Below are 24,109 nucleotides of genomic sequence, written 5' to 3' on the forward strand. Positions count from 1 at the left end.
CTTTTAACCAGAGAAGATCCTTCTCCTCCTCCTACTTCTTAACTCTAGAATTTTGGTCTTTTCAATGGCATACATCTGACAAATAAGTGAACTTAGGTGATGTGTCCCCTTCACTGATAGATATTTATGTACAAGTGAAAATGATGTCAAAATGCAATGAACATTACTGTCAGGTGATAGAATTAGTAATAAGCTAATTTTATGTATTTCTGGAACTATGATATAATCAGTGACATAGCAAAACACATTCAGCAATAAATCTCCTTATATTGTGATTCTGTGTTTTTCTGTGTGTTAGTGATGGACTTGGGAGTCGGACTGTCAGACTTTGAATCTCAGCTCTGCCTATTGGTGACTCTGTTAGGTCACTTAATTGTGCCTCAGTTTCTCCATATGTAAAATGAGGATTATATTTATAGTGTGAGGAGGTTGTATGAGTTTATAAGTAAAGTGCATAGATCCATGCCTGGCACGTAATGAAATGTTATGTCATCATTGTTCTTTGTGGAAAGAAAAGTTTTATTTAACTATAGAATGTTAGATTTGAAGACAATTTCATTGTTCATCTTAAAAGCTCTCGTAAAAAAATATTTATTTTAGGCTGGTTAGTGTGCAAAGAGCTTTAAATTAGGAACTCTGTATTTTTTACTTTCAGTGAGGATAGCGCCCCCTGGTGGAAATGTTTCAGTCCTCCCGGTCCCCCCCTGCCCCACCCCCCCCGCCCCGAGAAACTTATTGTCAGTGGATATCTTATTTTTTCAGTAGCTCTATTCCTGAAATGTGGGTTGTAAGGCAACCCATATTTTAATTGGGAGAGAAGAGATCCATCACTCAAAGGCATCCTGGAGTGAGTGACTCTGTGAAAGTCATTTTGTGAGTGACTTCGTAAGCATACTTTTGTCAGGCTGCCTCAGAATCCAGTGAAAAGGCATCTATCTCTTGGTAGGATGGCAGGTTGGCTGTGTATCAAAACTCACTCGCTTTTCAAATGCTGAAGTAAAATGAAACAGACTCTCAAGGGGTATTTCAAATAGCTCTCTCCAGCTTGGTCTAATTTTTTAATTTATTTTATTATTATTATTTTTTTTTTGCGGTACGCGGGCCTCTCACTGTTGTCGCCTCTCCCGTTGTGGAGCACAGGCTCCGGACGCGCAGGCTCAGCGGCCATGGCTCACGGGCCCAGCCGCTCCGCGGCATGTGGGATCTTCCCGGACCGGGGCACGAACCTAGTCCCCTGCATCGGCAGGCAGACTCCCAACCACTGCGCCACCAGGGAAGCCCCCAGCTTGGTCTAATTTTTAACTGAAATTTTTGTTTTTGTATTTACCAAATCGGGTTGTCTGTCAGGTTTTATCCAATCTGATTCTGTTTGAGCAGATTGGTCCCCTTTGCGTCTGAGTCCCCGGAGATACCCAGTGAATGGAAGAAGAAAGGAAGGTTTTGGAGAACTTTAGATAGCGAAGAGGAGAGATTACCACTGGGTGGAGGCCGTATCACTTGGGGGCTGACAACTTGTTTGAAATCCTCACTGTTATGTAACACAGTGAAGGGGGAAAACTACTATAAGTGTGAAAGTTGATTTTTTTGCATGACACAAACCAGGTGGGATCTCATATCTTTTAAGTGGGTTGTTGGTATGATTAATTACTTTTAATAGCCACTAAATTTTATTGAAGGAGGGGAAAAAATGAAACAAACAGGAAAAAAAAAAAAAGGACTCTACACAGCCCGTATTATAATACATAAAACAATGGGCTCGGGGCAAATGGAACCTGCTAAGGAAACCAGTTAGGTTGTTAGGGCGGTAATGCGGGTGGTGTGGTGGGCAGGGACCTCTTTGTATAGTGGTTAATGGGAAGACCTGGAGTCAGAACTGAGTTTCTCTTGGGTTAGACATTTACTAGTTTCGTTTGTTATCTAACCTGGGTCTCATTTTCCTTATCTGTAATATGGTGATAATGATAGTCTCTTCCCCATAAAAGTTTTGAGTATTTAGGTATTCCATGCCTTGGTAGCTGGCATAGAGAAAGCTCCCCAAGAAATATATTGTTGTAACTATTATTATGAGCTAGTAGCCTGTTTTTTCCTCACTTTTCTGGCCTGTGTAGCCAGAGGAAGAGCCTGTGGTGTATGCGATAGAAAGCCATCCTCTTCCTTCTCCCTCAGGAAAAGCCAACCTCAGTTCCTGCAGCTTTGATCTTTTGGACACTTTTGCTTACACGTTGCGAAACTAATCTTGAACCCCAGGCAGCGACTGTGAGAAACACGCTCGAGCCCGGGCTCATTCATGAGCAGATGAGCAGAGGCAGTTTGGGAAGGGCAGGTTCACTTCGAGCCCCACATAAAGAAACTTCTCCTTCTGCAAGTGTGATGGTGTCAAGGTCTTCCTATCTCTCAGCACACGAGGACTGAACTCGTACAGTAACTTAAAATCTCCCCATATTTTAAAATGTCTTTGCAGAGAGAAAGTGACAGGCAGTTTTGCCTTTTTGGTGATAGCCCTAGTGATCGTCAACCATGGTGTGCTGGCCTCCTGTCACACATTAATGGACCTCCTTGTTGGAATGAGACCCTGACCTGGGGTGCCAGTATCCTCCCAGACAGGACAGGAAAAATAAAGACTGTATAACAACTTCACCAGACTGCCAGCCCTAGCCAGTTGAGAAACCGCTGGTAAAGTGCAGTCAGAGTGTATTTTTAATGCTATAGGAATCTTTTAAATATCACACACTCCCCCTTTGAAGATGCGCCATCCACCAGGCCAGAGTTTGTCCTCCAGGTCTATCTTGATCTGTATTTCAAATTGTAAACACGTGTGGTTTTCTTGCTTTTTTTTTTTTTGCAGGGTATGCTTTTCAAGACAAGATGGAAAATCTAGTCTCTGCTCAGTTTGCAAAGTTGGCTCCTTTGTCCCTCTAGGAAGTGTACAAAGGCACTTGAAGACATTTTATCAAAAGCAAATAAAATAGCTAAGGGACACCGCAGCCTAGTGTTGCTGAAAGCATGTAGAGAGGTATCCTGAAAGTTTGCTGAAAGTTAGATTTATACGTAGGCTATCTTATTTTTGTCTTTTTCCGGTAGTTTTCTTCTAATCAAATTTATGTAGTGAGTTTATGGCAGACACATCTGGCTACTGTGATTTTTCCAGCTCTGATGTTCTCACTACTTTTTGAACTTTGCGGTTTCCGCAGCATGAGTTAGCCTAACGCACACAAGCACATACGCACACAAACCCGAAGACAACTGAAAAACCTCCACCCTTAAGGGGGAGGGTGGTGGTGATGGGGCGCTGGTAAGAGTGCTGTGGTGGGAAGTGGGTCTTTACGGAAGGGAAGGAAGACTGGTGGGCACAGGGAAAGGGGAAGGGGTTCTGGTTACAATGTTTTTTGGTTTTTTCTTGATTAAAAAAAGAGAGAGCAGTTTTCTAAATGCTGTAGAAAATCAATATTATTTGCTTAGAGAGATTTGGAGGAATCCATCAATTGTCAGAATTTAGTCTGTCGGCATTATTGAAGACCACTCTTCAGCATTGCCCAAAGGAGATTCATTACAGTTCCTACCTTTTAAGGCTTTTAAAGATTATGTGAAATGGGGGCCAAACACAAATAATTAAGTCAACTGATTCAATTCTTCTTGTGCAATAAAGTGGTACGTAATAGTCGATAAAGAAACAAACCTTGGGCTTCCCTGGTGGCGCAGTGGTTGAGAGTCCGCCTGCCGATGCAGGGGACACGGGTTCATGCCCTGGTCCAGGAAGATCCCACATGCCGCAGAGTGGCTGGGCCCGTGAGCCATGGCCGCTGGGCCTGCACATCTGGAGCCTGTGCTCCACAACGGGAGAAGCCACAACAGTGAGAGGCCCGCGTACTGCAAAAAAAAAAAAAAAAAAAAAAAAAAGAAACGAACCTTGTGTTTTCTTGAATCTCTCATCTATATCAGTATTCGTTCATCTGCATATGCATTAAGATTATGTGATGAAGACTTATAGATTTTATTACACAAAATTTAGAAATTTAGGTAGCAAATCTCTTTGATAAGAAGTCTTAAGAGCCATGAAAAATGTTTGATGCCAAAATTTTCCGAAGAAAATATCCCCCAAGGTACGATTCCCAAGTAGTTGCTAGATGAACACTTTGGAAAACTGTACACAAAGATGCTTCCCCCCCCCCATTAAACGCCTGCAATATGAAAATAAATGTATTTGTAACTAAGAGTAGCTATAGGACTATATGGCACATGGAAAACTTTATTATATCAGTCTGATTTGATAAAGCAAGCAAAATTGTTTATACTAGGATTATAATTTTGTTTTTTAAAAAAGACTTTGTTTAGATTTTCTTTTCCCACAAAGACAATGCTCTCCACCTGTGTATTTCTAGCCCATGGCCAAGTGCAGTATGCATCACAGGTGCACCACTTAGCAGAATAAATGTATTGAGTAAATCAATTATGTATTTTTAGATGTTCATAGTGATTATAGTAAGACTTTTGAATTGGGGGTGGTCCCCTTAATTTTCTCTGTAATATGGTGATATTCATTTTATAATAGCCAAAAGAAAAAAAAAAGGAGAGCCATTTGGTTGGTGTCTTGAGCTTTTTATGGTGGGAGAGGAGGATGGGGTGTAGGGAAGAAGGCTCTAGGCCCAGTGTGCAATAGAGACAGAACCATGAATCGTCAAGCTTCTGCAGCCGAGTCTACCTGTGGCAAACAAGTCATTCCCTGGTCTCTAAGATCCGTGTTTCTTCAAGTGGAGGCCCAGGTCTAGCATGGGTCGGATTCCTTGGCCCATTTGTTACACATACATCTTCAGAGTCCAGTAGGAGCCTGATTGCTGCCCAAAGAACAGTCATGTGCAGCTGCTGGGAGAAATACTGCCTGGACCCCACCCCTGCGAAATCCTGTCTCAGACCATGTAGGGTGGAGTCTAGGAATGGGTGCTGTTTTCAAGTGCTCAGATACCTCTGGTCACCAGCCAAGTGCAGGAACAGCCATGGAACTCTGTGCCTTAGCACAGAGATTGGAAACTGCCGTCAGAACAACTGGCAAAAACGCACTCAGAGATCCAGTCTTTAACTTGAGTTACCTGAAAAGAACGCCGAGTGTGCTCACCAACTTCTTTTTTTTTAATTGAGGTGTAGTTGATGTATAATATTGTCTAAGTTTCAGGTGTACAACACAGTTACTCACGATTTTTAAAGATTATACTCCATTTATAGTTATTTTAAAATATTGGCTCTGTTCCCTGTGTTGTACAGTACATCTTTGTTGCTTATATATTGTATACATAGTCGTTTGTACCTTTTAATCCCCTACCCCTATCTTGCCCGTACCCGCTTCCCTCTCCCCACTGTTTGTTCTCTGTATCTGTGAGTCCTGTTTCTGTTTTGTTATATACATTGATTTGTTTTATTTTGTAGATTCCATGTATAAGTGATAACATATAATGTTTATCTTTCTCTGTCTGACTTATTTCACCAACTTTTAATTGTGATTTTTGCCTGAAATAGACGTTTATGGTGACATTGGCATTTGTCACTTTGGCACTTGGTGTCAGTGCACACATGAGCTTTGGGTATGTGAATGCTGAAGCCGCTTTCCAGAGAGTTCTGACCCCAGTCATACCAAGTAAACTTCAAAAACCGGGGGAGACGTTGCAGTTTGGCAACTAGATTATTGAAGTGTATTGTCTAAATTCATAGGGTCAGTGTATAAGCCCATCTTGAACTTTGCTAGCTGAGAGCTGACCAAAGAGTCAGGCCTCTGCAAGCTTAAAGCCCTGAAAAATTCTGGAGGGCACCCCATACCCCAAAGAAGCACAGAGTCTCTCAGGAAAGAGGTAAAGGCCAGGTCAAGCTTTTCCTCAGTCCCTTCTTTGTGGACACGACCTTCATTTACTTATTTATTTTTAATGGAGTCTAATCTCTTCACTAAGCTGCGAGCCTCTGTTTCAAGAGTTTTAAAAATAATTGGGACAGTTTTAGTACTATCTGCTGGCTGACTTCCAGTAGTTTGTCCCCAGGAACTTCCTTGCTGTGGAGAATGTTGCCCAGTTACAGTTTTAGGCAGAGGGATTCTGGGATGGCTTGTCCTTCGGCCACTTGTTCCAAATTGATAAGTGTTGAGTGACATTTGGACACTTTTCTTTGATCTCCTTTTTGGGGGCCCTGGTGATGTTGTCCCCACCTGATCATCACCTCCCCCACCCTGTATCAACTGCAAGATTGATTTCTTCTTCCTTTCTGGAAGTCTAAATTTATTCCCGGGGTGTTTTGCAGTTGCTGGTGGTCAGGAACAGCTGTTCTGCCACGCTTGACTCTGGATAATTCTCTGTGTTGAAGTCAGCAAAATAATACCCTAAGAGAAGCCAGGAAAACAAAAGCCTTCATGGTCTTTTCTCATTACGAGCACTGAAGAGAGGAAGATCAGCCATCTCCCTGGTTTAAAAAAAAATAACAAAATGCAGGAAAAATTAAGATTCGAAAACATATTTGAGGCAGCAAGATTCAAGAATGTTATTTTCGGGGCTTCCCTGGTGGCGCAGTGGTTGAGAGTCCGCCTGCCGATGCACGGGTTCGTGCCCCGGTCCGGGAAGATCCCACATGCCGCGGAGCGGCTGGGCCCGTGAGCCATGGCCGCTGAGCCTGCGCGTCCGGAGCCTGTGCTCCGCAACGGGAGAGGCCACAACAGTGAGAGGCCCGCGTACCGCAAAAAAAAAAAAAGAATGTTATTTTCCTCCCGTGTTATATAATTACTACTTGGTCATTGTAGACAATACTGATCAGCAAAAAATGAGAAAATAAAAAACACTGTAATCTGACAATTCAAAATCACACTAACATTGTCTCGTATTTGTCTTTTTTCAATACAAATGTAAACAAAAGAGGTTGGAGAATCCTCTACGTTCTTTTTTGTAGCCTGCTTTTTTCACTTAATGTATCATGAGCATCTTTCTGTTTCAGTAGATATTTTCTGATTAGCTGTTTTTATTGGAAAAGTAACACAAACATGGTGAAATATTCAAACAGTCGTAAAGAGCATTCAAGACAAGTAAGTCTCCTTCACACCAGGACCCCCTGCCCTTCTCTTCTCCCCAGGGAAACCACTACTCCCAGCTTCCTCAGTACAGCCTTCCCTCTTCCCCCGGTAACCACGGGGGATTGGTTCCAGGACCCCCACGATACCAAAATCCGAGGATGCTTAAGTCCCTTGCATAAAATGGCGCAGTGCAGTCCGCCGTCTGTATCCGTGGTTCCACATCTGCAGATTCAGTTTCTATCCACAGTTGGTTGCATCCGTGGATGTGGAACCTGCAGTTACAGAGGGCCATCTGTATTCCAGAAATACTCGACATACAAAGGTGTGGTTGGATGTATGTGCCTTTTTAGAACTTAACATATCTTAGAGAGCTCCCTAAATTAGCACTTATAGATTTATTCTTTTTTAGCAGTAAATAATATTCCACTCTACTGATGAACCATAATTATTCAACCGGTCCCCTAGGATGGATATTTAGGTTCTTTGCTGATTGTTTGCTATTATTAAACAATGCCACAATGTGTGTCCCTGTATGTAAATCCTTGTGCCGTATGCTGTTTATGTATAGGATAATTTTGCAGAGGTGGAATTCCTGGGTCAAAGGTTATGTGCATTTAAAGTTGTAATAGATGTTCCACTTCCCTCCAAAAATGTTACACCAATTTACGCTCCTGCCAACAGTGTACGAAAGTGTTTCTTTCTCCCTGGCCAATATTATTCTTACTCTGGCCAATAATGTTCATTATCAAACATTTTAGTCTTTATAATTCTGATAGGTACAAACTAGATTCTCATTGTTTAGTTTGTACATGTATTTAAGTTATGAATGGACTTGGGCATATTTCTCTCTATACACCATTACATCATGTTAATGACTGTACAATATACCATTGTGTGACTCTACCATAATTTATTTAACCAGTTCTTTTATTGAGGGACGTATAGATTAGTTCTATTTTTTATTATTATAAATGATATTGCAGTAAATATTCTTGTACATAAATTTTTGTGCCTTCCTTAATTTCCTCATTTTTTCCAGTTTCTTTGGAAAGTTAATTTGTTAGGAAAGTATGAGAATTCCTTTAAAAAAAAATACAATTTTGACCTGGTTTACTTTCATCGAACTAAGTAAGTAGTTGTCTGCATGTCCACTGTGTGTGTTGGGGAGGATTTGTTTGGGCTGCTACTTTCTTTTACAAAAATATGATTTAAGGTTGCCACAAAAAGTGTATTTTTAGCCAGGCACCTTGCTTTCCCACTAGCTCTGGTTTTCAGCTTGCATATCCATATGTTTTTGACTAAAGCCATAAATGGAAGTTTCATTTGAAGTTTGCTTCCCAGTACATGTCATGCATTTCATTCCATATTATTTTCGTCCTTTTCCTTTCCAGTATTATATTTCTCAGGCACCAGTGAAGAGTGAGTTTTCAGTTTTGCCAAGAGTTAAATATTTGCAGAGATGGAAAAAAAATAAAGTAAAAAAAAAAAAAAGGAAAATTAATGTGGCTGATTTAGTCCTGGCTCACAAGACTTTCATATAGCTGCTTCAAAGCTTACATTTTAAATATCAAGAAAAATATTCTGTTTTCACTCTTATCAAATGCCATAATGCCTGAATTAATTAGAATGGAGCTATCATTTCTCCCCAGATGGAATTGGATCATCCCATCCTAGCAAAATGAATGCTCAGGGCAGCTGCAAATGAAAGTTCCTTCTCCAGCCTCCACTCTGCGCTTCTTAGCTTGTCCAGTTTTCCTTTTATCGAGAAGGCCAACATGGAACAGTTTCTTCACCTCTGATCCTGGGAAGTGAGGGCCTTTCATCCCAGGGCCTCAAGCTTTATAGTCAGCTAACTCTTGGAGCCCAGGTTCTACCCAAGAAAACTTGTAATTGTTTAGTTCAGCGTCTTGTCGTTAGGTACAGTTTTCCAGAGCTGTTTCTTCTGAAAGACCAGTCCCATAGGACACCGCTTTGTCCTGTCTTTCCAGGCTCTCTATTTTTTAAAAATGAGATTTTTTTCTCTTTTAAAAAAATTGAGATGTAATTGACATAAACAGTATATTAGTTTCAGGTGTACAGCACAGTGATTTGATACGTGTATATGTTGTGCAGTAGTCATGACAATAAATCCTTTTTTTTTGGCCGTGTCACACGGTGTGTGGGATCTTAGTTCCCCTACCAGGGATTGAACCCGCACCCCTTGCATTGGAAGCGCGGAATCTTAACCACTGGACCGCCAGGGAGGTTCCGCGACAGTAAATCTAATTAACATCCATCACCACACATAGTTTTTTCTTTTTCTTGTGACGTGTCGACTGAAAAAAAATCGCACAACCTAAAAGCTGAGAATTATGTTTTATTTGGGGACCTTACTGAGGACTGTAGCCCAGGAGACAGCCCCTCAGATAGCTCTGAGGGGCTGTTCTGAAGAGGTAAGGGAGGTGCCGTGATATATAGGAGTTTTTGCTGAAAAAAAAAATAGTCGCACATCAAAAGATTACTACTAATTGTAAAAAACAGACATCTCAAGTTAATGACTTTAGTGCTTTTCTATGTATGGGAAGAGGCAGGAGTCTGGACTCGTTGAAATTACTCCTTTGATTTACATGTTGATTATCTAGGGCCAGCATCCTTTTTTCCTCCATCCTCAGTGCTCCTCAGGGCTCACCACTGGGGTCGGCTGCTGGCTTGATGGCGGGAACCACCCTTTGTTTACTGAAATGGCAGCCACAAGTATTTTTGTCCACAAATAACAGTTGGGGTCGGGGATGGAGGTGGCGAGGCTGGGAGAAATGGTGAGTGTCCGGTATCAGGATCATGAAAGCACCTGTTACAATTAGGGTTCTCTCCCTCCAAACCCCAGTCAGTTCTCAAAACCACTGAGCAGTAGCAGTTTCCTCGAAGAGAAATAACATCGCTGCACAACGGCCCATATACCACACGGTTTGTCTGGACTCTGCCAGGCTGAGAATTTTCAATCTCCAGGGAGTTTAGGGTGTGTTTAGAGGAAGTTTTTTTCTTTGCTGTAATATGTCACCTTTTTGAAATAATCTAAAACTTACAGAAGAGTTTCAAATATAGTACAAGGAACTCCCACATACCCTTTGCCCAGATTGCCTTTGTTAATTGTTTATGATTTGCCTCATTTGCTTATCTCTCTTTTTCCGTATGAAGATGTATTATATATATGTATATATATATTTTTTTTCTGAACTCTTCAGGACTAAGTTGGAGATGTAATGCCCTTTTCCCCGTAAATACTTCAGATCATATTTTCTAAAAGGATGTGTCCTTACTTAAGCACAGTACAGGAAGACCTCATATTAACTGGGCTTCACTTTTGTGCTTCACAGATCCTGCTTTTTTTTACAAATTGAAGGTTTGTGGCAACCTTGCATCACACAAATCTATCAGCACCATTTTCCCAGCAGCATTTGTTCACTCTGTGTCTCTGTGTCACATTTTGGGAATTCGTGCAATATTTCAAACATTTTCATTATTATTATATTTGTTATTGTGATCTGTGATCAGTGTACTTTGATTACTAATGCCAAGAGATTGACTCACTAAAGGTTCAGATGAGGGTTAGCATGTTTTAACAATAAAGTACCTTTAAATTAAGGTATGTACTTTTTTTAGACATAATGCCATTGCATTATATATATTGTCTATGTGTGTGTGTGTATATATGTGTATATATAATAAACTTAATAGACTACAGTATAGTATAAGCATAACTTTTTTTTTTTTGCGGTACGCGGGCCTCTCACTGTTGTGGCCCCTCCCGCTGCGGAGCACTGGCTCCGGACGCGCAGGCCCAGCGGCCACGGCTCACGGGCCCAGCCGCTCTGTGGCATGTGGGATCCTCCCGGACCAGGGCACGAACCCGTGTCCCCTGCATCGGCAGGTGGACTCTCCACCACTGCGCCACCAGGGAAGCCCCAAAAGCATAACTTTTATATGCACTGTGAAACCAGAAAATTTGTATGCCTTGCTTTTTTGCAGTGGTCTGGAAACGAACACTCAATATCTCTGAAGTATGCCTGTATGGTATGAAAATCACAAAGTTCAACATTGGTACAATACTGTTGTCTAATCCACAGTCAATATTTGAAATTTCATTTGCCACAATAATGTCCTTTTTTTCCCCCCTAAATATTTATTTGTTTATTTGGTTGCATCAGGTCTTAGTTGCAACAGGTGGGCTCCTTAGTTGCGGCTCACCGGCTCCTTAGTTGTGGCATGCATGTGGGATCTAGTTCCCAGACCAGGGATCGAACCCAGGCCCCCTGCATTGGGAGCGCGGAGTCTTAACCACTGCGCCACCAGGAAAGCCCCCACACTAATGTCCTTTATGGCCTTTCTGGTTTCTGGTCCAGGATCTATTGAAGGTCATGCATTGCATTTAATTGTCCTGTCTCCCTAATCTCTTTTTACCTAGAATGATTCCTCAGCCCTCGTGTTTCTGGACCTTGACATTTTTGAAGAGTATGGGCCGGTTATTTTGAAGATTGATGTTAATTTGGCTTTGTCTGGTGTTTCCTCCTGGTTTAGGTTTAGGTTATAGGAGTACCACAGAAGTGATGTTGTATTCTTCTCCCTGCATCCTGTCAGGAGGCATGTGATGCCAGTTTGTCCTAGAATGGGTGATATGGGAGGAGTTTCTTGGGCCAGCTGGCTCCTCTCATGAGTGTGCTCCACAAAGACAGTGCAATAAGAGGAAAAACTTTTTGGTCCACCAGGACTCTGTAAGATGTGGCCTCAGGTCATGTAAACTCTTTTCCGTCCTCTGGATGATGAGCAAATGCCATATCTAGCGGGGTCACTTAGGCTTCACAGACCACTATTTAATTCATAAATAATACTAGGGGCTTCCCTGGTGGCGCAGTGGTTGGGAGTCCGCCTGCCGATGCAGGGGACGCGGGTTCGTACCCCGGTCCGGGAAGATCCCACATGCCGCAGAGCGCCTGGGCCCGTGAGCCGTGGCTGCTGAGCCTGCGCGTCCAGAGCCTGTGCTTCGCAATGGGAGAAGCCACAGCAGTGAGAGGCCCGCGTACTGCAAAAAAAAAAAACTAATAATAATACTATATTGGTGTAGAAACAGACTCTCAGACTTAGAGAACGAACTTATGGTTACCAGGGGGGCAGGGTAGTGGGAGGGATAGATTAGGAGTTTGGGATTGACATGTACACACTGCTGTATTTAAAATGGATAACCAATCAGGACCTACTCTATAGCACAGGGAACTCAATATTATGTAACAACCTAAACGGGAAAAGAATTTGAAAAAGAATAGATACATGTATATGTATAACTGACTCACTTTGCTGTACACCTGAAACTAATACAACATTGTTAATCAAATATACTCCAATATAAAATTTTAAAAAATGCTATATTGGTGTAGCTGTATATAGAGAGATAGAGCTTTGAAACGAAACTGTGACGCTTCCATCTGTTGATTCTACTCTTGCCTCTTCCCACACACTTAATTCAGAAGTCTACATATAGGGACTTCCCTGGTGGACCAGCGGTTAAGACTCTGCACTTCCAATGCAGGGGGCGTGGGTTTGATCCCTGGTTGGGGAACTAAGATCCCCCATACCGCGTGGTGTGGCAAAAAAAAAAAAAAAAAAAAGTATACATATAAATAATTGACTTAAGTTGGGGTAGAAGACTGTGGCTGAGAAAATAATAAAGGCAGGGAGAAAAACGCATACTGCAGGCCTCGTGTGGTTGCTAGAGGTGCCTGCAGGTTTGATTCTGAGACTTGGGGGGGTTCGTGCTCGGAGGACGAGATATGTTCAGTTACAGGAGTCAAAGCATCCGTCAGGGAAAGGCTTGCCTGGTGTGGAGGAGAAGCAAAGCTTTTCCAGGTATAGAGGCCGAAGGGGGAGTTCTCCTGCTAATTCCCCTTACGTGATCTAGACACTGCGATCTAGCAGTCCTCAAAAAGTCTCCCAACTGTGAATACCCGGAGTTCTAGAGAGAGGTTTTCTCTACCCTTCCTTGACCCTAGGTTGTGGCATCATCTCAGAGAACCAGCCAGGAACGGCTGCAGACCACAAGGCTACCCCGCGTACCAGCTGGACTCGGGCATACAATTCAGAAAATCCAGAGTTGTAGCTTTTTGTTGTTGGTGTGTGTTTCGTTTTGTTTCCGTTTTTAAGAACAGGGCCCCCTTGGCACATCCTGACAAATGAAATTTAGAGGCGTCGGTTTTTGTTTTTGTTTGGCTTGGGACCAGGATCGCCTTTTGAAAGTGTTTAAAGAGCAGAGCTGTTTTGGTTTCTACCTCTCCTTACCTCCACCGCAGAACTTATTCTTTTCTTGCCCAAAGATGACTCTGAACGACCTCACAGGGCTGAGGGACAACGGCTCAGAGACACAGATCCCTAACTTCTCCATCTGTTGATTTCTTCGGAATTTTTTATTTCACCATAGTGTATGAAATACTCTGACAGTTTCTCACGTCGTAGCCCGAAGGAGATTTCTATCACTTTGGAACAGAGGCTAACTGTAGTGCTCACCACAGCCATGATGCCCCATAGGCCCTGGCCCCTGCCTCTCCCTCTGTGCCCCTCAGCCACACGGGCCACCCTGTTTTGCTCAAGTACTCCAAGCCTACAGGTCAGGCCCCTTCCCACCTCAGGACCTTTGCACTTGTTCTCCCTCAGCCTAGTATGCCCCCCACCCTGATTTCTGCACTTCATCCAGATGTTTTTAGATCACACATTACCTCCTCAGGCACAGAAGGAATGCCTGTTTCAGATAGTTCTGCATTTGTTTGTTCAAAGCCCTTATCATTAGAATTATACCATATATTTGCTATTGTGTCTCCCCACTAGACTATAATCTCCTGAAGGGCCAGGGCCTGTGGGGCATCATGGCTGTGGTGAGCCATATTCATCAGTATCTCTAGCACCTAGAAACAGGGCCTTGCACCTGCACGGGGCTCAGCAGATATTTGGTGAGTGAATATTTAAATGAAACTTGGAACACCGGAAAGAAAAAAATCATGCATAGGCTTACCATCCGAGCACCACCACTATTAGTATTTTGATACATTTTCATTTCAAAGGTAATTAGCCTTTTGGGGTCACTAGAAATCCTATAAGATCTAGGGGTACATGCATATAAGCACAAAGTCCCAAAACTTGACAAATAATTTTAGCAGATTTCTTAATCCTGCTACCCCTGGTTAAATTCTTGTTTTGTTTTGGTTTTTTTTCCTGAGTACTCATGGCTGGATGCAAAACATCCACATCACCTTACTGTATTATTTCTGCTAATTTGATTGCTGAAGAATGGCTCTTTAATTTGCATTTCTATGATTCCTTGTGAAGCTGATAATTTTTCCATGTTTGATTAGTAAATACATGTTCTCTTTCATAAATCGTTCAAATCCTTTGACTTACCTCTTGGAGCGTCTGTTGTATGAGCTCTTTTAATAATAAAGATGTTTACTAAAATGGCACGTAATAAAAAGAAAACAGATTAAGAACCAGCAGCCCACACTGGCAACTTCTCCTCGCTTCTTGTGGAACGCAGCTGCGGATTCATTTTCTGTTATTAAGCTTGGGTTGCCACACTTTGCACCTGGAGTAGTTTTAAAATCATTCAGGAAAGCTAACCAATAAAAAGCTGCGATAAACTCTCTCCTGACTAATGAAAATAAATGCATGAATCAGAGTTTCCATTTCCTGCTGGGATAAAAGTATACCTATTGTCTGAAGATAATAAAACAAGAAAAGTTTTGGTTTTGCTGATGTTGCCAGGCCATGGAATTAAATTCAAAGACACAAAGATAACTTTGTGAAGCAGCACAGTGAAACACCCAATTTCCTTTTTTCCGAGTTAGGTCCTTATTTGCCTAAATTCACTGCCTTCATAGATGTGCTTCCTTCCTGGCCACTTTTGATAAATCTTGAGATATCCCAGAAATCACATGGAATCTGAGTAGCACATTCTGGTGCTGCTTTAGGTAGAAGAAATATGGTTTCTTTACCGCAGAAAGACCCAGATAAATGAACATGCCAGAAAGATGTGATTTCTTTTTTTTTCTAGCTTGTCCTGGATCTGTCAAAACCATGAAAACCGATGTTGTAATCCTTTAAATGCCAATAAAATATACATCGTAGATGATGCATTTGCTAGGAAAACATAAAAACCTAGGTCACAGGCATTTCCATCTTTATACCTAAGAGAGCAGAGTTGCCTGAATACTCGCACCCTGGTTTGTTGACTAGATTACTGTTTGGATGGGCAGACAGGAGAGCAAGTAGGAAAATCGTGTGCTGGTGCTAACAATTCAGGGTTTCTTGTGAAGTAAATGAAGCTTGGGTTACAAGTCTAAAACCAGACCAGCTGGGGGCATCTGGAAAACCTAAGGTCCACCTGTTCAGTTTTGGGGGCACTGGAAGTGACTTTAAGGTTTGAAGCCGAGAAAGTGTGGCTGAATGCACAGGGATCCCAGAACTCTATGCCTTACCAACTGAGCCAGCTGAGAAATTTCCTTATAGCTATTCTCACCCAGAATTGGAATAAAGGGCTCAGTGTGAAGTTGGGATGGTGCAGCTTCTTGGTTTAATACTTTACAGATTTTTGGAACCGAATGCACCCTGAAGTGAAAGGCTGCCTTTTTTTTTTTTTTTTTTGCTGACCTTGTTGGACGGCTAATACTGTTTCTGGGAAATAAGAGAAACAAGCGACTCATTGTTAGCAGGAGCTGAGAGAGGCGCAAGAAGGGCGAGAGACGTGTCTGCAGCCCTTTTCCCCCCTTCATTGTATCGTGACTGAGTCCAGGCTGGACTGAGGCTGGGTTTTTCTTTTCGACCTCCGTAGACATGTGTTTTCCATCAGACAGGGCTGCGTGACACCTGACATTGGCCAGTTCACATGAGTTAAGCCATGTACGGCCCATAAACAGAGAGGAAAAGACCCGCAGCTGCACCCAGACACTCTTGCTGCTGAAATATTTTTGAAGCTTGGTGTGGCTGGGTCTGCATATATGTCAGATATGATTTACACCTGTTTTGGCTTCTGTCTGTTGCATATCATTACTTCCCCAAAGCCGCTGTGGCCAGAAGGGCTAGTACCGCCTGATGGCAGCACCTCTTCTCCTTGAAACCTTCCTGAATTATGAAATGTAACTCTTCAAAGTTGTCTGATTTTGTCTTTTTTTTTTTTCCTAAGGACTGAAGAAGAAAGCCCTATACCATTCTCTGTAAAACCAGATCGCGCAGGGTGTCATTGTAACATGTGATCCGTGTTGATTTCATCATTTTATAAGTAAATAAGTTAATTAAATTAGCCTGCGTTAGACCTTTTCATGAAATAGGGAAAAGGAAACTCCTCAATCCTTGTCACCAAATTTCACTCAGTAAATATTTTTGGATCGCAGGACAGGGCGGTGATTGGTGGTCAATGCAGCCGATGCCAGCCGTGCATTCCAGCACATTCCCTGGGCTTCCTAGGTTTGTCACAGTCTATGCCTGTGATTTGTGCTGAGTCACTTAACCTTCCAAGTTTCTTCATTTCAAAAATGAGTGAATTGGCTTAAGTCAGTGGTTTTAAATTGTGTCCCAAGGCCCCATGCCAGGGTTTCAGGGGCATGTGAGCAGAAGCTAAGCTTAGTTAGTATTCAGTCTCCAAGAGCTGTGTCTGTTCAACATATTTTAAAACTTTGTTTAATATTTTGACACAAGAGTTGGGAAACGCCTGTAGGGAAAGCACAGTGAAAGCCAGACCAAGAAAATTTAGAGAAGAGAGTCAAAAGGGCTGCCATTTAAGCGCTCACTGGCACCAGCACAGGCCCCAGGCGTGTTGTGAATGAGCCCCTGCCCATGTGGGGTGTCTCTGCCTCATGCCGTATATCAGGCTCTGGAGAAAGATCCTGCTGCTAAAAAGAAGAATTGAGAACCCTGGTCGAAATGGACTGAGCCCCTTCCAGCCTGAACTTCTATGGTCATGCTTCAAAGTAGTGTAAATACATGGCCCTAGCTGTGATGAGTGTGGTGGGGTTTGTAAACCACTAATGAGAAAACAGAGCAAAATGCAATGGGTCCTGAACAGGGAACTATGTTCTGGAAGTAAAGAGAAAGCAGCCACAAAAGTCTAGTATTCATTAAATATTCACTTATAAGATTAGGGGAGTGGTGATTAAAACGCATCCTCAAGAGAAAGAGTTGTGTCTATGTGTGTGGTGGGGAGGGATTTCCAGTTTATTCTGAGTTTTCTTCATATTATGTTTCTTTTAAATTAGAAAAGTCTATGCTGATCATCTTCTTACAAATGAACTGATATCATACACCAATTTCTGACCCATAAACCCTGAAGTTTGGTTCAGGGAGAATGTATTTAGTGCCTACTGTATGCATCAGCAAGTCAGGTTTGAAATGCACTAAATTATCTGTGTTCTATGTTTATAAGGAACATCCGTATCATTGGGGTTGGTTCCAAGGGGCAGGGGGAGACTTGGCTCCTTCCTAGGTCTTATTTATAAAGAGCACAAATCCAGCCCCCAGGAAAGTGAGAGTTCAAATCACAGGAAGAAAACTCTTCAGTGTTTCTTAAAAGAGCTTCTGTTCTGTGTGTATAGCCCAACCCAGAATCCAACAGGAAAGATTTCCTGACTTTCAGCCTTAACCAAGTACATGTTTACAAGTGGTGCAATGCAATGTCATAAATAGTGCTTGATTTCCTTAAAAAGTTACAGAGTAAGTGCAGGCGTCATATTCCCTCTCCAATTACCAAGTTGTATGGGTACAAAAGGACAGGCAGCTAGTTGTAACCCATGGAGGACACACTGAGAGCTAATCTGGGCAGCCTGACTGTCATTCTAAATATCAGATGGTTATTTCATACGGGCGCTGGTTCTCTTTGTAAGGAAACACATTAGCGTGGAAATAGGAAACTTGGGTTCTACTGCCATGAGTTAGCTCTGGGGACACGGACATTCACAGGCTTAGGGTGACCAACCAATCCCATTTGCCTGGGACTCTCCTGGATTTAGCCCTGAAAGTCCCGTGTCCCAGGAAACCCGTTAGTCAAACTTAGGACAACTGGTCACTCACTGTGACAGACCCGTTTCAGCATTTGTAGAGCAGGGACAGAGAATGGAGTGATCGTCAAGCTTCCCGTTGTTAACAGTCCATGATGCAGGAGAGCTTGTGTTGCCCTCTCATGGGTGTTTAGGTTTCTGGAATGTGTTTCTGATGCAATTTACATAAACGTATTAGCCCAAACGTCAAACTGAATTAAACACCTGTTCCAAATGGGAGGAGGAAGTTTCCCACATCCCAAATCAAGTGTATTACCCAAGGTGCGTACAGTATTCGAATGTTGCATATTTGTCTACTTTGAGGAAACTGCAAGCAGGTTTTCACAAAAAGTCAGCCTCTTCAAAGCTCTTCCCGCGCTCAAGGGATGATGTTAGAAGGGTTCTTTGGAATGCTTGATGATTTATCATAGAAGCTTTTAAAAAAAGAAAGAAAGAAACCCCAAAACTAAACTAAAAGGTTACTTTGAATATGTGGAACTGAAGTTCATTTAGCAAGATTCTGTTTACCACCCGCGAAAACTGGAGTACAAATTAAACCATCTTTGAGATTTTCCTGTTAAATCAACATTTGCTGATGGAGAGTTTCAGCAGATACTCTGGCAGTCTCTTATAACCCCCGCTTTCCCTGCATTTTGTTTCGTTTTGTTTTTCTGTTACTTTGTATCTTGAACAACAGTGGATAACTAGCAAAAGGTATTCCTCTCTGCCCTCCCCAGATTCACATGTGCATCAGGGAGAAGGATTTGAAGGGAATAAAGTAATTTCTGTGTCTTTCTAGGGCTTAGGTGTGGCTTCTAGCCATTGGCAAGCTGGTTGTCCTTTCCATAATCTGCTCAGAGCCAGCCCCATGCAGGCCCGTGACAGGTTTTGTATTTGAGCCTAATCTTGTGGTTTTGTTTTCTTCATTTGGCATTTTGTGTGTGTGTGTGTGTGTGTGTGTGTGTGTGTGTGTGTGTGTGTGCGTGTAACCATAGCCTATTTTAAAAACAAGGGAAGCAAGCCCAGGACACAGAAAAGCAAGCCACTGAACCTCTCCGAAGCCAGAAAGACATTTGTCAAACATTCCAGGAGGCCCGCTGGACAACCTGATTCCCTGGCCTCCCTCCTCGTCTGCAGCTCCTGGCTTGGGGAAGCTGCCCAAACACTTTGTCTGTGAGCTGTCGCTCTCTGTCCCTGCTGCTGCAAAAGGCAAAAGTTCAGGAGTGAAGCCTTCACCTTTTCCACGTCTGCTTCTTATACAACAAATGATGTGTAGGCTTAGAACTGAGTCCAGGGACCTTCCTGGCCTCAAGCCTACCTGTGGGGCTTTGTAGACGTGACCAAGTGTGTTTGCTGGAGCAGGTCAGAGGGTGCATCAGCGTCCTGGGCAGCATTAAACAGAGAGTCTGGGTAGTCACCCCCTCTGCACACCCCATTCCCATGTTGACCGTTTACTTCACCAAGGATACAATCATTAAATCAAAAGAGTGTTCATATCTCAGATGCTGTGGAGTTTTGTTTTTCTTGGTGTTTTCTTTTATATTGAATAATAGCAGTGAAATGTTTCTGGTTACATATCTGTAGAGCTTGGTTATGTTCGATTGCCAAACACAGAAGAGAAAGCCAATTATCAAAGAAGAAAGAAAAAAAGAGAGAGAAAGGAAAAGGAGATGAAAAGAATGAAAAAGATACATGTGGGTTTCAATTTAAATTCTGACTCTCTTGGAAGGAAAGAAAAAAGAAGTCTCTGCTTTAGGTTTTTTTGTTTTTTTTTTTTTTCTGCTTTAGTTTTGATACATTCCTGCTTCAATGGAGAAATCTTCTGTTTGGGTTATTCCTTTCTGTGGGGACTGGCAAAAGTCTAGAACTTGACTAGGTCTTTAGCCTTTTTGAGGCATTTAGTGGCAGTCTGCCCTTAACTGGTTTGGCCTCAGATACTGCATTTGAGATACTCTGCTGCTTTTCTTTCTTTTTTTTTTTTTTTAAACTGAACTATTCTCTCCCTAAAATGTTATGGAATATTATCCCAAGGAGTATTTTGTTCATTGCAAGTCTAGATGTTTTCCTTCCTGTGCTCTCCTGAGGACCTCCTCTCTGTTTGTCTCTGTCTTGGGCCTCTGTTGCCTCTTTGTCTTTGAGTAGCTAGAACCTCAACCATCGGTGAAGTTCATGAGATTCAACCTAATAAAAGATTCAAAAACAGTCTGAAATGAAATGACTAGAGGGAACAGAGTGACAGGTGGAATCATGGGCACCTGGGTTGAGTCAGGCAGGACACCTGGCTTCTAGGCCCTGGACCATTTTATGATTTTGACCAAATTCACTATTTCTCTGGGTATTGTTTCCTCACCTTCACAAGAAGTTGCACCAGGCAGGCTCTTAGTTTTGAGGATCTTGACTATATTTTAAGCCTTATTCGTTTTTTTTCAAATAATTTGGGGGTTACCTCCTTTCAGTCCACCAAGAAAATATTTTGCATATTTGATGCATACATGACCGTGCTTTATTTATTTATTTATTTATTTTTTGCGGTACGTGGGCCTCTCCCGTTGCGGAGCACAGGCTCCGGACGCGTAGGCTTAGTGGCCATGGCTCACGGGCCCAGCCGCTCCACGGCATATGGGATCTTCCCGGACTGGGGCACGAACCCGTGTCCCCTGCATCGGCAGGCGGACTCTCAACCACTAAACCACCAGGGGAGCCATGACCGTGCTTTTGTTTTCTGTTTTTTACTTTCACATTTTTATGTTTTACATAAATAATAAATGCACACAGAAAAACTTCAAACAGTGCAGAAGAGGAAAAGGAAGATCTCCTCCCATCCTTGACACCCCGTTTCCTCTCCAGAGGCACCCACTGTTGTGTATTTTCCTAGAGAGATTTGCTGTATATGTATTGATATGATATGAATGCCCACTGCCTCCATTTTTCTAGTTACAAATAGTGGCATGCTCTTACATGCATTTCTTTTCCTTGGATTTTTTTTTCTTCCCTCTTCTAAACATTGTTTCTTAGAGATTGTTCCATAGAAGGACCTACAGAGCTTCTTTATTCTTCAGAATAGCCACATAGAATTCCTCTGAATGAATGCATCATGATCTCTTATTGGTGGACACTGTTTTTGGTCTTTTGCTGTTATGGACAATACTATGGTGAATATTCTCATATAGACTTCTCCGTTGGTGGGTGTGCTTTATTTTGAAAACAAAGCCACTGGCTAAGTTCTACTCTTTTCCAGTCACTACAGTTAATAGCTGGAGATGTTTAGTCTGAGTGTAGTCTGAAGGATCAAATCTAAATTAACTGGGAGAAAGCAGCATGTCCACCATGCCTTCCCAATGGATGGTCGCCGTAAGGGCTGGTGTTTCAAAGGCTCGCAAGGGTGTGGTTTTGGAAGAGATCTTCTCCAAGTCTTAGACTCCCCCAGATAAGGAGGCAGACATCAATAAAACCTGCCAAGCAGTATCTCGACAGTGTGTGGAGTGGAGTAACAGAATCCTGTGTGAGTAGACTGACAATGCTGTCTTCCCAAGTTACGGCAGATGGGTCTGATTTGTCATGTCAGTAAGTACCAGACTTGAGCCGGTTTTAATATTTTTCAAAGAACCTGAGTTATAAAAATGAACATAACCTCTGAACGGTTAACAAAAAAATTTAACATTTTTAAGTTTTTTTCCTAACCTGGGGATTTCTGATATTGGAAATAGTCAATTTACACATTTCTCTTATAGACACAATTTGTTTTTTTTTTTTTTTTTTTTTTGTCTATAGTAGTTACATCAGAAAAATAGGAGCATACTTTTTCAGAAGGTTCAGAAACGACTGTGCCTGGAGATAATCACTATTCTTCCATCTAAGCGTCCTTCTCCTGGCCTGAAGGAGGTCTTATGAATTAAACCCTTCTGGATATCTGGACTTTGTCTTACTTGAATTGGTATTTAAGAGAACTTTTCCCCGATGACACAGTGTGTGCCCCACCCCGACCCTCCCACCCAGGCCTTCAAATAGAGATTGTGATTACGCTCCAACAAGCTGTAGAAATGGCGTACTTATTTCAGTTATTTTGGCATTGATCACAGCTGTGCTTTTTTTCTGTTCTCAAACTGAGAACATAAGGAATGCCCAGCTGGTTTCAGTCATTCATCCCATCGTTTACTGAGTTTCCCTGTGTGCCAGGGACGGTGCCAAGAAATAAGAGTTCTTGGTGGTGGGCTTGATTCGGGAAGTGAAGCCCAAACTGTTTGGGCAGAATACTCCAGTATCTTAACTTGCCTCGACTGACTTTCCTGGGATTGAGCAGAGTTGTACATCTGTCCAAACCTTCCTTGAGCCCTTCCTAATTGTAACCTGAGCAACCTTTGTCCCAGGGCCCTGTTTTGAGTGCTTTGAGGGTCTGCTGTTTAAGTGGTGCTTCCTTGCGATCAACTGAAGGGAAACCGTGTGTAGCGGGGTTGCCTCAGTTTCAGTGATCGTTCCTGGTCTTCAGTTTCAGGTGTGGCAGAGGGCGGCCAAGGACAGTTGAAAGGGCAGGTGGACGGAGTGTTGGGGGTTCAACTGTGGCCCTGGTTCCGCCTGTTTCTAAGCAGAGCACGCCCCTCACCTCCCTGGGTTTCACAAAATAAAAGGCTGGACTAGATGCTTTCCAGGAGTCCTTACAAAGCCTAACATTCTAGCGCTCCACGGCCAAGCATAAAAACCCACCTCATTTCTTCACACGTTCCTTGCGAGTTCCTGTGAAGGCAGGAGCTGTTTATTCAACTACAAACCCAGTGCCCAGCACACAGTGGGAATGGGATAAAGACTTGAGTGAGTTATAAGTAAATTTAAAAAAAAAAAAGTATTTTTACCCCACCTCTACTCCCATCCAGAGGAAGTTCCTGTCATGGAATTAATTCTTCCTTAAGGAAACCAGTTCTTCTACAGAAAATCTTCAGTGTTGGTATTTTCTTTTCTTTTTTAAAATTTTACTGGCGTAGAGTTGATTTACAATGTTGTGTTGGTTTCAGGTGTACAGCATAGTGATTCAGTTATACATATATTCATTCTTTTTCAGATTCTTTTCCCATATAGGTCATTACAGAATATTGAGTAGAGTTCCCTGTGTTACACAGTAGGTCCTTGTTGATTCTCTATTTTATATATAATAGTGTGTGTATGTTAATTCCAAACTCCTAATTTATGCCTCCCCGCTACGTTTCCCCTTTCATAACCATAAGTTTGTTTTCTAAGTCTGTGAGTCTGTTGCTGTTTTGTAACTAAGTTCATTTATATCATTTTTTAAAATTAGATTCCACATGAGTGATATTATATGATATTTGTCTTTGTCTGACTTACTTCACTTAGTATGATAATCTCTAGGTCCATCCATGTTGCTGCAAATGGCATTATTTCATTCTTTTTTATGGCTGAGTAATAGTCCATTGTATATATGTACCACATCTTCTTTACCTGTTCCTCTGTCCACGGACATTTAGGTTGCTTCCCTGTCTTGGCTATTGTAAATAGTGCTGCAGTGAACATTGGTGTGCACGTATCTTTTCAAGTTATGGTTTTGTCCAGATATATGGCCAGGAGTGGGATTGCTGGCTGATATGGTAGTTCTATTTTTAGTTTTTTAAGGAACCTCCGTACTGTTCTGCATAGTGGTTATACCAATTTACATTCCTACAAACAGTGTAGGAGGGTTTCCTGGTACTTTCTTTTCAATGTGTGTGTGTGTGTGTGTGTTTTCTACACATTCACTTAATACATAGTTGATTAGGCTAATTTAAAATTCATCTAAGAAAGTTTAGTTATAAAATATGTTCCCTTGTAATATCCATAACAAACTGATGATCTGAAATATTTTACTTTGAACTTTAAGTAAAGTATGCCAATAATTTTATCTTTTAAAGGTAATGATACCAAATATAGCAAAAATTGAGCGTTTTTTTCCCTCAGAAATGAAGTAAGTATATAAAATTACACATTGTTGCCTTTGGCCCTGACCTAGGAGCAAATAGACTGAAAAGCATGGTTTTCTTTATTGTAG

At 42.1% G+C, this 24,109-nt stretch overlaps 1 protein-coding gene across 1 annotated transcript in view; it reads left to right on the forward strand.

Moving 5' to 3' along the window:
- The window catches only part of WWTR1 (WW domain containing transcription regulator 1), a gene marked incomplete at its 5' end in the record, with an annotated part of 131,974 nt that overhangs the window by 81,930 nt on the left and 25,935 nt on the right, over positions 1–24,109 (forward strand).

The sequence above is a fragment of the Stenella coeruleoalba genome (assembly GCF_951394435.1).
Source record: "Stenella coeruleoalba genome assembly, chromosome: 5".
NCBI classification, from domain to species: domain Eukaryota; kingdom Metazoa; phylum Chordata; class Mammalia; order Artiodactyla; family Delphinidae; genus Stenella; species Stenella coeruleoalba.